Source organism: Tachysurus vachellii, chromosome 11 (assembly GCF_030014155.1).
Source record: "Tachysurus vachellii isolate PV-2020 chromosome 11, HZAU_Pvac_v1, whole genome shotgun sequence".
NCBI lineage: Eukaryota > Metazoa > Chordata > Actinopteri > Siluriformes > Bagridae > Tachysurus > Tachysurus vachellii.
The window spans coordinates 7,077,652-7,090,846 of record NC_083470.1 but is presented as its reverse complement, the minus strand read 5'-3'; the positions used below and the strand labels follow the sequence as shown (position 1 = coordinate 7,090,846).

At 35.0% G+C, this 13,195-nt stretch overlaps 1 long non-coding RNA gene and 1 pseudogene across 1 annotated transcript; both read left to right on the top strand.

Annotated features, from left to right (window-relative positions):
- The first annotated feature begins 1,423 nt into the window (after window positions 1–1,423).
- On the top strand, window positions 1,424–3,291 carry LOC132853890 (uncharacterized). Its single transcript, XR_009649205.1, has 2 exons — window positions 1,424–2,390; window positions 2,842–3,291. It is a non-coding gene; the product is annotated as an uncharacterized LOC132853890 (long non-coding RNA).
- A 2,421-nt stretch (window positions 3,292–5,712) lies between these two features.
- LOC132853888 (tumor necrosis factor receptor superfamily member 14-like) lies at window positions 5,713–10,916 on the top strand (annotated as a pseudogene).
- Window positions 10,917–13,195: the final 2,279 nt, after the last annotated feature.

Sequence of the window (13,195 nt, the reverse complement as noted above, 5' to 3'; positions counted from 1 at the left end):
CAGCAAAGCAGACACACACATTTCACAGAATCACAGGTGGATTATATCTGCAATTAACATCGTCTTCTTTGCTGTATTTAACCCAGGTCAAACGGCAATAGATTGCCGCCTACAGGTCAATCAACCATATCAGCCATAGCTCAGAACATAACAGTCTTTCATTCCATTCCACATTAATGTTTATTTATTTTTATTTATGTTTTATGGTATTAATAATGTTTATTATTATTTTGATTATATATACGTGAGCATTGCCGATTAACTTATACGTTTAGTACTAGGCCAAAACCGTAAGTTAATAAGGCTACAGGTGTTTAGTCATAAACACAAATCAGAGTAATAAAATTACTACCCATTTATAAATTCCTTCATAAATTCAATCACATAGTTAATATACATTTTTCTTTATGGTTTTCAGAATACAAAGTGGTTGATTTTTTTACATTAAACAATCAAAAATAGCTGGGTCCGCAGAGCCCCAAAGGCAGTCATTCGACCTTCTGACCACAAGATGTCAGTAATGTGCAGCTTGATGAAAAAGCTTCGAGGAATTAAATATTTCACCATCATTAAATCTATTGATCCGTCATGAAATGGAACAACGGCGTGTGTAATTACAGAAGATTTTAATGTGGAATAAATAAAAGAACTAAAAATTAGAGCACAACCGGCTAAGGCACAGTAGAAAAACTTGAAACCACAAACGCTGATAAACATCAGCATACAATGTATAATGCTTCAACAACTAAAGGAGTAAACCGACAACCATCTACAGCTTTTCCCTCAATAATTCACTGAGGTTGATTTCCGTGGAGACCTCAAATAGGAAAGGATCTATGTTTAATCTTAAATCTAAAATGGGAAGTCAAGGTAATAGTGCTGTCAAGATGAGGCTTTCTGAACAAGGAAGCTAAATGTTTCGGGAAATGTTTAATATCTTTTACATATAGCCTTTTCTATTTTTTTAAATGGCAAAAAAAAAAATTGTGACGCAGATGTTTTGTGAGGATATAAACAAAATACGCATAGCCAAAATGGTCAAACCCAAAAGCACCCAAAAGATTATGGCGAAAGTACATTTTATACTACAACAGCATTATATACATATTCAAACTCACTTGACTGTTTATCACGTTCTAATCATTACGCTTATAAATGTAGAAGAAATAATGATGTATGCATGTTTGATTTTTTTTTATTTTATTATTTTAGAAATAATTGTTTGCAGTTTATTGGAAAATGTAGATTTTTAGAAGATAGTTTGAAAAAGGTACTTATTGTGGACTTATTATTATGGAACTATGAAAATATAAACATGTTCGCATATTTCTTTATCAATAATTAACAGATTATTCACACTTATTAAATTAACATTAACCAAATTAAATACATTTTGATGATTAACATGTTAACTTTAAATAATAAATAGCTCTTGAATGGTAAAACATATTGAAACATAACTGAGAATTACTTGCAGGAGGGAAATGGTAGCTTAATGGTGGAGATGTTGGACTACAGGTTAAAAGTTTAAATCCCAGCACCAACAAGCTGCCATTGCTAAGTCCATAAGTGAGGTCCTTACCCATCCTCTGCTCATCTGTATAAATCCTTTGGATAAGGACATCTGCCAAATTCTGTAGATGTAAATGGCATTTAAACGAGTATGCTTTCTCTCTGCTCTCTGCCTGATGGTGATTACACTGCAACAATATTACCTTCATGTGCATGACTTCTGTCACATTTCTCCATATTTTGCTTCCCTTTTATGTGTAATGTTCACTTAATCCCCTGTGACCTGCTGAAGCAGCGGCAAACACGAACACAACATGAACAATGGCGGATGTTGCTTTACTGTTAATGCTCATGGCTTTGCGAACCAACATTGGCATCCAAACGCGGCGAATCCAACGTGTATGTGCAGTTCCGTGTAATCTGTATAAACAGAGGTTGCAATCAAGAAAGTACATAACATTATTTTATCATTAACACAGAAAAAGTTAGCCTTAGCATGTAGCTACCTACTATCATATGTGCTGATAATTGATCATATTGCGGTAAAGTAAAAGTGCATTAAACATTGGTATACTTAAAGGCGCGGTGCACAATGTTTGGAAAATGCTTCAGAAAACTGGTTGAGACCGCTTGGTAGGACTTTGGGCTGTTTTAACCCAAGTTTGGGTTGAAAATTGTCTTGAGCTATAACCCAGCGGCGCTGGGTTGGGAACACGGACGTGAAAGAGAGCATGCAGGTCAACGTGAAAATCGGACGACACCAGTGCGAGAAGCCGCCATTTTCTTTGCGTCTTCAGATAAAAGCGAGTGAAATTCTGAATACCGACAGTGAACAGGAGAGCGCGCGTGGCACTTCATCGGCGCTTGGAAGGAATAAGGTAAATGCTTTTTAAATATTACTTTTGTACATGTTAAATCTACTTTATTATAAATGATTTCTGTATTAGATACGGTTTTGATACGGCGGAGTTTACTTGATGGTAACGTATTTTGTCAGGACATCCAATTTCCCGCTCTGCTTCTGCATTTTGTTTGACTTCGCTGTGAGGTTTATTCAACAGCAAACAAGATTCATTCATCAAGAGCATAATACATAATATATAGTTTTTTTTTCAGGATTAAATTTAATTTTCTATACTCCTGTACAGCCTATGGTTAGTTTGAAACAAGTGGGAATGTCTGAGGGCAGCTCAGGCTAAATAAGGTTTGAAACTAAACATGTTCGCCTGCCATTTTATTCGTGACACACCCAGGATAATTAGGACAATTTAGGAGCAATTCTTGGATAAAATGCCTTTTGACTGACATTAATATTTTCTATGTAATTAGTTGACGGCAGCAAGCACTGTTCCCTGGTGTGGCAGTTTCTACAGACTGTGGTGTATGGACTTCTTGGGGAGGAGACACCAGCAGTAAGAGTTCTGCGAGCATTAATTTTTGCAGACAAACTAACTTTTTTGTTTTTTTCATTATTAATTAAACTGTGTATAGTTAATTAACTTTAATTATTATTACTGCAACCTGACTGCTTCATTGGATTCTGTGTTTTTTAACTTGTACACTGTTACATGAAATGATTTCATATTTCACATATTTTAATTGGAAGTAAATTTTCCTGACTGCAGTCAGTTTGATGCATGTTCATTATTCTAAATGATTCTATTTTTCTTATACAACACAATTGATGATTCTTACTGATGATTCTTATATCTTCAGATACTGAGGTTTATGTAAATGTTATGAAATGTTTTCATAATTAAAATTTGTATTCTTAAAGTATTTTTTTTCTGACTGAAGTCTGTGAAGCATTTACTGTGATATTTGATACATTTTCATAGAATGCAAGCGTTTTAAATGCTGTTATGACAATCAGCTCTGTATATTAGATTTAAGGTTTGCTATTTTAGCCTAGACATCCTTTACAAAAATAAGAATATGTATTAATAAAACGAAGGACGACATTTTATTTAGATCACCTAAATTGCTTCCACATACTTCCTTGTTTCCCGTGGGCGGGGTTGGATTACCGAAATAAGTATTGCTGTAGATTCATTATTTTAATCACTTAAATTTCTGACCCATTTTGGGTTAAATTCAACCCAGCAGTGTAGTCATTTTTAACTAATAGATGGGTTAAAATCACAACCCAGTTTTTAGAGTGCAGTGCGCATGTCTGACGTTAGCAGAGAGGGATGTGTCTTGTCAATATGCGGCGGAGAGAGTGTTCAGTGCGCATGTCTGACATTAGCAGAGAGGCATAGATATATACACTAGATGTCGCCTTGGGTACGGTAGTACATTGGAACGAATGCGTCAATAGAGCCGCCATCTTGGTACAGGGGACCCCCTCTTAATGCATCAGCGTCAATGTAGGCAAAGAAATAAAATCACCATAAGTCGTCATGAATGCGATTTTCTTTTTTTTTTTCTTCTTTTTTATCATTAAGGCCAGAGAAAATGTAAGGTTTTGATATTAAGATAATCTACTTTTTCAAAATATAATGCATAGTGCTACAGGGCTGTCAAGTGTCATGCATTGAGAGTGACAGTCACTCATTTCAGTCTTTTGTCACGCTCTCCCGCCACACATCGTATTTCTCACGCAGAAAAACCTTTTGACTATTTATCATATATTTAATATGCCGCAGCGCCCAAAATGTATCAGACACTTATCAGCCAATCAAAAAAAAAGAGGCTACACAATAGCCAATCAGAAAATAGCACTATCTGGGATTTAACGCAACAACCAATGAAAAAAAAATCATTAGCGAGGGTATTTTCGTTGCTTGGTTTGAACAAAACCTGAAAACGAAACAATCATGACCCTAAAAATGGCTGTGCATGAGCCGAACTGTTTTAAATGGGAGCAACATTAAAAATGATAAAGGAGTCCAAAAAGGCAACAAACACTTACCAGCCATTCTCTCTCTCGGTCTCTCTCTGTCTCTCTCTCTCTGTCTCTCTCGCTCTCTCTTTCTCACACACACACACACTAATTAATAAATGGAAATTAAAAAAGTACTTTGTATTTGGTTAAATTGCGGTCAGCGATCCTTACCTAACACAACAACTCAAACTTTTTATAGCAATTCATCCTGTGACTTACACTTATATAGCATTGAGGAAGCAAAGTGTGACTGTGCATCACTGCAGTGTGATTAAAGGAACTGTTTCATGTGGATTAAAAAAGAAACCTGTAAGACGTAATAAAGTTGAAGAGGATAAAGTCTGAAGAATAAAGTCTGTTTTGGCATTTGGCAGTTAATCTTGTAATCTATCATTTGTTTCAGTTAACCTTGTAATCTATCATTTTCTTGTGTTTGTTTTAGTTATACACCACAATCCTGCTGTAGTACGATTTCAAAGGTGTTGTGTAAGTTTCTATAACAGCAGCCCTGATAATAGGTCCAGCTGGCAGCTGCATGGTACATCACAGGTTTATATTAATTTTTAATTGTTAACTTACAGAGAAAAAAGTTGACAGCCACTCAAACACATTGCCATTTTTGCTATACATAGCTGTTAAGAGGAACTGTGACGGTCAAGCAAGGGCGTAAGTTTGATTTTGACATTGGTGGAGACAACATTCCCCGTATTTTGTGCATAAAACTGTTGTTATAAGAATACTTTCTTACATACCGGTCGCCTGCATAATCACGTTGCATATTGCTTCATACAACGGAATATAGCTGCAGCCTTCTACCTCAACACATTAGCGAGAAAGACAAAGCCAATCAAACAGCGACGTGGGTTAGAGAGGCAGGACTCAAAAAAGACAAAGGCCAATCCTTTTAGAGAGGTGAGTTACAGAGGCGGGATTCATTGTAGGGGGTAGATCTGTTAACCGTTTGTGTTCCACAAGTTGCGCTATTTTTTACAGAACGCTGTTGTAAATGAGCATTCCCTGGATATTGGTAGGGACATGTCCCTACCGTCCCTACCCAAATCGACGCTCAGTCTGAGACAGACCTTCGTACTAGTACTCTGGTCAAAAAAAGGGAAAAAACACAAACCTGCGACCTTCTATTGTGTTGCACAAATACATCATTACCTACATGCAAGATTAATAATAAAAATAAGTCTTATAAGTCAAATGTATTTTGGAAAAACTTCTGTAGACTTTGCCAGAAATCACCAAAAGTAGTTTAGCCATTTGCAGCGTCCACGCCTTTAAATGAGACGTAGCCTACCTGAGGGAGGAGTAGAAACAGAAAGCACACGATACTGCTGAACAAGACGGACGTTATGTTACTAAACGACAACTTCTTAAAAACAAACTACAAGAAACACGGCGTCAGTAGCAGCTTTTCTTCATTAATTTCTCCAGGAGACGACAAAACTGTAAGAACCTAATTTACTAGTAACTGACAGTGTATTTGTGTTTAAAGATTACAATAACGTGTCTTATTTATATTATATGATGACAGGTAAATAGCTGGTAAAACCTTTTGGCAAAATCTTTAAAACATTATTAAAACTCACTTAATGACATGCACAAACTATTATTTTCATTATTGTATTAAATATAAAAATAACTCAATGTACATTTAAAGTAATACAATTATTTAATACATAAAACATTTCACTAGCAAGCTGACAGCTGACGTGCATGTTTTTGTGTCTACGTATCTTTTTCTCTAGATCACCTTAGATAACATACTACAAAAGATTAGCTATGATAAAGGTGAAGGGTAAATACTGTAGTTAAAACAAGTAGTTAAACATGAACAACGTTTAGTTTTGAAGTTATTTCTGAAGAATTAAAAATGCTTTAAAAAGAACATATTAGAAAAGCCTACAGAATACAAAGGTCAAAGGTTTTTGTTGGTTTATTTGTTTGCTTTTCTTTTTTACCCAAGATCAAGGCAAACAGTATTCAAAAGAAACAAATATAAATATAAGGCTTAGTATGGCAGTTGAAAAGTCAGAGCTGAATGAATATTTTATGACGTAGTGAGAGTGCTTATGTGTGTGTGTGAAGGTGATTGAGTAGAGGAGTGCAAACAGGAATCAGGTGACGGTGATTGTGTTGCTGTGTTGGCAGGGTAGTCCAAGGTGTTTGTAGGCTGAGGTGCATTTATGGGAATTGGAGTTCAGTGCAGATTCTGGCATATCAGATTAAAAGCTTTCAAAGTGCTTGGTTAGTAGCATTGACTGATTTTATAAAATGGTAGCTACTTGACTTGAGTTTTCTGTTGGTTAATACAGTTTACATTGACCATATGATACTCCCAAAATAGTTAAAAAACTAAAGCAAAATTAAAACATTTAATTTTATATGTTTCTTTTCTACTTTTCACATTGAGTGTTTGCCTTTGTGTAAGTGAAAGTAAAACTGGTGCATTTTTTCTTCAAACCAATTGTTTATACATGTTCTGACTGACATGACAGTGCTGTTCCTACATGACAGAATTCCTTTCTATATCTTGAAATTTTTGCTTTTCTTTTTCAGATTCTTCTTTAGTGAGAAAGTCTAAAGCAGCTGTAAAATGATCTATAAGCAGCATCAAAAAATCTCTGCAGAACTGAAATTTCTAAATAAACCAGAATATGTCTGCCTTCTTTAAGAAACAGACTTAACTGGAAACAGATGACCTGAACACTAAGGAATGTGGCAGGCCATGAAGTCTGGGGAGGAAACGTTCATTTCTTCCTTTTGAGAAGTCTCATCAACACTTTTACAATGATTTCCAGTATAAAACATACTTTTATTATCACTACTGTTTTCTTCCTGAATATTGAAATGTACATTTGCACATGTGCACGAGCTGAATATGAGATAAACGGAGAATGCTGTCCCATGTGTACACCAGGTAATGAGATTTACTATAGAATTTTGCTCTAGATATATATGAATATATGGAGCAAGTACAAATTTACCATATACTAAAACAGGTAAATGCAACTGACCCTCTAAGAAAGTAACTGATTGTTCAGCTCATCTTTAATATATTTTTAGGAAGCCGCGTTTTTAGACATTGCACTGAATTCACCAGCACAACATGCAAACAATGTGTTGGTTTAACTTACACGGATGAACCCAACGGCCTTGCAAACTGCATTATCTGCATGGTGTGTGATTCTGGTAAATATTTTATTTGTAACAAAGCAATCTTTTAATGTTATATTCAGTGTGTAGTTGCATTATTTATTTAGAGTATTTAAAATGTTCTGCATATTTTTTTTTTTTTTTAACAGGACAGGGGCTAAGAATAAAAACGGCCTGTACACGCACTTCAGATACAGTCTGTGAGCCGCTGGAGGGATTTTACTGTACTGATGAATACAGCGGCAGCTGCAGATATGCAGTGGAACACACAAAATGTAGCCCTGGACAATACATTAAGCAGAAAGGTTGGTGTAATGCACATTTATTATAGCATAAACCTTCCCAGTAGCATTTTAGCAGTCTGTAAATCACTGGGTTGCAGGATTATTTACAGGATTATTTACTGTTAACTCAGCTGCAGGCATGTCTTTGCAGGAACAGCATTAAAAGATGCTGAATGTGGAGAGTGTTCAGATGGGACCTACTCCAATGGCTCCCTTCTGGTTTGTAAACCACATTCAACGTGAGTGAACTTGTCTAAATCATTGTAACAATGTGTACACAATATGTCTTTCTTCTCCAAGTGGCTTGCATAGCATCAAATAAAAATGTCATGCTTTCTAATAAAATGTAAACAACTGTTACTTTTCTTCATTTCTGGTATAATTATTCAGTGTAACATTTCTATCCACCCACTTTTTCCATAAATTTCCTCTGTATATGAATTAAATCATTGAAATCAACCAACCAAGTTAAAAGATACAGGGTTAAACAAACTTAGACTGCCTTTAATGGGAAGAAAACATGATTAATAACAGGTGAACAAAAAGCAGTAGGAACTGTAACACGACATGATAAAACATTTTTGCAATACGTTCACTTCATCAAAGCATTTTCAGAATTCTTGCATATGTTTCTCCTGCAAATATATGCATACCTTCATAACTGATTACACTTAAAGTTCAAAACAAGTTGACCTTACAAAACAGTAAATGTTTTCCTTTTATATCTCTGCAAACTATGTAAATTGAATTGAATTACTGAATTTGTCAACACTTAATAATTTATGACAATAATAATCAATAATAATCAATCTCCATTCATTAATTAGTAACTGCTTTATCTTGGTCAGGATCCTCGTGAATTTGAGAACCAAATGAATTAAACAAAATAGCTTTCTGAAATCTTCAACCTACCTAAGAATCAATCATGATACTATCAGGAATGTTTCCATGATTCTCCACCTTGAATTGTTTACGGAAAAGACTCACAGGTTCACAGTGCCATGGCTACATGATCTATGCTGTCTATTATTAATTAACAGAGCTTACCTTCCCTCCTCTGCTGTACCCTTAATTACAAAGGACTAAATTGTACACTAAACCCAAGGGATTAAAAAAATTAACACACGACAATGTTACTTTTTTACTCAATTTATAGTGCAAAGATTAAAAATAAATAAATGAATTGTATGTTTACATTTTCCAGCTAAAATATATCTGACTTTACTTTGACAGATGTGAAGATTTTGGACTTACAAAAATAAAACCAGGAACAAATTCTTTGGATACTGAATGTGGAAAAACACTTCCAGTAGCTGTAATAACCGGAGCCTTATTAGGGATTACTACAGTTGTGGCAGTAGCTGGAGCATTGTTTTTTTTTATAAAAAGATGTTGTACATGTCCACCTAGAGGTAAGTTTCATATTGATCTAAATATAGATTTCATTTGGCCTTTAAATATTTAATTTTAAATTGAAACCCTTTTGTATCCCTAACTGTGTTTAAAATAGCTGATTCTGCTGAGAAAATGGACTTCCATACAAACATACATGTAAGTAATATTCTAAGGGAATTGGTAACTCTGGGGAAGTGGTAGCTCGGTGTTTAATGTATTGGTCTGCTGACTGGAAGGTTGAGATTTTGAACCCCGTGACCACCAAGCTGCCACTCCTGAGCCCCCGAGCAAGGTCCTTCTCTCTCTCAATTTTTCAGTTGTATAATTGAGATACGTGTAAGTTGCTCTGGATAAGGGCAAATGCCAAATGCTGTAAATATAAAATTCTAAATATTTTCTATTCATGAAAATTTAATTAGGTAGATTGTACTAAGAAATAGAAAATTTTAGAAGGAAATGAAGGAAAATTATTTAATTTTAGATCATAATATAAAATGTTGTTTTGTTTTACAAGGAAAAAGATTATATGAAAACTACAAAGAAAAGTTCACCAACACTGAGAAGAGAAGACAGGTAAGAAACATATACTATGTGTGAAGAGATGTATACTATGGTCTTTGTAGACCTGAATGCAGATATGTTTAGAAATGAGAGATTGTATGCAGAATGTGTTTTCAGACTGAAAAAAAAATTTGTTTCTTAAGTATAAATAATAAAAACTTTTGTTAAATTTGACTGACACTACAGGATTTATTATTTTATTTCCTTGGTGGTATGACATTTAAATCTTGCAAATAATTTTTCTTCTTGTCCTAGAGTGGTTCTGTGTGCCCTTAATCACACTGGTCATGTGGCTTCTCCAGATAAAAATGACTGTGAAAAACAACCATGTGATCCACAGGAACACGAGTTCACACACTGGACGTGATTTAACGTGAATATGTGAGCTCTGGAAAGAGAAAGATGTACTAATGGTAATGTTATATAGATTTACATTAAACATTAAACACAACTACAGAATAAAGAGCACTAAAGATGGAGTGAATATGCTTGGAACATACTGTATACAATACAGAGACAATAACATGTACAAATATATGCAAAGTAAGCACCAAACTCCTTCTCCGGTTTAACTTACCTCCCTTTCTGAAACGGAAGACCCAGAGTTTCCCTCATGTCTGGGTTAACATACTCAGAGTTTTCACTTAACCTGCTTTCTGAAACAGGCCCCTGTTCTAAAGATTTTGCCATGTTACAAATTTACTTTACAAAACACTGACACTGGAGCTTCCATAAATGTAAAATTATATAAACGTGTTCTAAAATAGAGATTTCTGAAATGCATTAACATCCAGTAACACGTCCAGTATTACATCACTGTTTATTTTTAAAGCAACACATTCTGACCAGTCAGATTTGAGCATTCAGCTGCAGTTAGTTTTTAGATAGTGTCCCTTATAAAAAAAACCTTGAGTCAAATATTTCACTGTGACTTTGACCTACTTAGAGAAGTGATGCTTTCTATTAACAATCGCTAAATGTTGATGAAGCAGCATGCCATGTAGCTCTACTCCCTCTTAAGCGATTTATGTTCCCCTATGGGCCTGTCTGATGTCCAAAGTAATGTAACTTAATCACTGCTGCAAAAATCCAAAAATATAACAGAAAGAACGAAAGTCTCTTCTCTTTTCTTAATGTCATTTGAGAGTACATTGTGTTTTGTTTTAGCGTCTGCTCTCAAATTTCAGGGGATTTTTGTACTTTTGCTTTTAGTTCTGTGCTTTCTGTTTGGACTACATTCTTCAACCTGGATTTTGTCATACAGCTTAACCCTGAACAATACAATATTTCATACACACTGCTAGATATACAGCATATATACAGTAATTGTTAATTCTCTATATAGTTTTTATTTTTTTAAACACCCTAAAGCTAAAATCTAAAGATGAGGGGTTAAATTCCCAATGTTATTAATCTTTCAGATAGTACATTTTTTATATCTTAATGCCTGTAAGATTCAAGGCTGGATTAATGGGATTGTTAGTAGCTCAAAATATTGTGTGTTGTGGTCAAAATTAAGAAGGCTGCAGATTGTACTCAGTGTGTGTCTGTTCCACGTTATATTGTGTAGGGAGAGAAACAGATACAGTATCTCACAGAAGTAAATACACCCCTCACATTTGTGTAAATATTTTATTATATCTTTTCATATGACAACACTGAAGAAATGAAATCACAATTGGTTTGGTGAGCTCATTAAGCCTTGAACTTGTGCATCCAATTATGAGAAAAGGTATTTAAAGTGGCCAATTGCAATGTAAATTAGTGAGTGTACAGTTGTATAACAGTGTGAATTTGCTGTCCCCTCAAAATAACTCAACACACAGCCACAAAAGTGAGTGCACCCCTAAGTGAAAATGTCCAAATTGAGCCCAAAGTGCCAATATTTTGTGTGGCCACCATTATTCTATTTCTTCAGTGTCACATGAAAAGATATAATAAAAATATTTACAAAAATGTGAGGGGTGTACTCACTTCTGTGAGATACTGTATAAACTAGAATTATAACAGAAAAAAGATATTAGGTACAATGCAGAATGTCAATTACAGCATTTGGCAGACAAACAGGAAACCAGGCAGGACAGTGATTCTTTCATCTCCAGAATATTTCAAGGAACTAATCTTTTAGGTAGAATGAGGATAACTTCTTCCTGCAAATCTAATAAGTAGATTACAGTAAGGAAGTTACTTAAAGCCTAGACTTCCTGATTAGTGCAGTGAGTAAGGCTTTTACAATATTAAACTAAGCACCAGTTTCATTTATAGGCATTGGCAGTGAATTGCTGTTACATTTCAGAGAAACAGCTGAAATGGAGTGAGTTTCTTTTTTACTTCTCACTATCCTACATGCTGCACTAACAATAAATCCGCAATAAAATGGATACCTTCCCCCATCTGTCTGCCTCAGCTAAACAAATAGTGCTGAGTCTCAAATCTCCTCATATATTCATTCATTCATCTTCTACCGCTTATACCGCTCTGTTGATATTTGATCAAGAAAAAAACTCATCCTCTACAAATATATTAAAAAGAAGAAGAAAAAATAGCCATTGTGTCTGCAAAAAATTGAACACCTTTCATATAAAGTCTTAGAACTTAAAATGTTATGCCCAAATTGAATCATTAGGAGACATCAGGCAGGGTAAAAATCGTCATTAGGAATTGTAGGTACATTCTCTGACTCTTCAAATCATGTGATAAGCAACAATGCTGACTGAGGACCTGAAAATGAAGCTATATGACACTGGTTTGCAATTACCACTGTCCAAAATGTCACTGCATGTCATACAGGGCTGTTAAGAGGAACTGTGAAAGTCAAGGCAAGATCCTGAAATGGAAAAGTCTCAGATAGACCTGCTCATATGCAAAACAAAACTTATCTAATCAATGATGTGGCTGCAATGCAGTGCATACATTCATTCAGACAAGGACCAGCATCTTCATGTAGTGTTTCCACCAACAACTGTTGTTGGAAATGCCTTGTTAAAGAGAGAGCTCAGAGGAAAAAGGTCAGATTTGTGCCAACAAGAAAGATATAGTAACTTAAATACTTTTCTTAAAAACTATGGTGAGCAGAAAAGGATTTCAGAACACGCAAAACATTGAACACAGGTGACGGTCTATTACAGCTGAAGATTAGATTGGGTTTCATTCCTGTCAGCCAAGAACAGGAAGCAGAGCCCATCATGAGCACATCACATAAATTGGACAGTTGAATGATAGGAAAAAAATAAACTTAATAATAAACTTGGCAGTCAGGAGTAGAACCCAATGTGGTCTTCTGCAGTAGTAGACCATCCACCTCAATGTTTGATGTTTTCTGCATTTTGAGATGTTTTTATGGTCTCCAAAGGTGTAAAGAGTGATTATTTGAATTACTTGGTTTTTCCTGTTA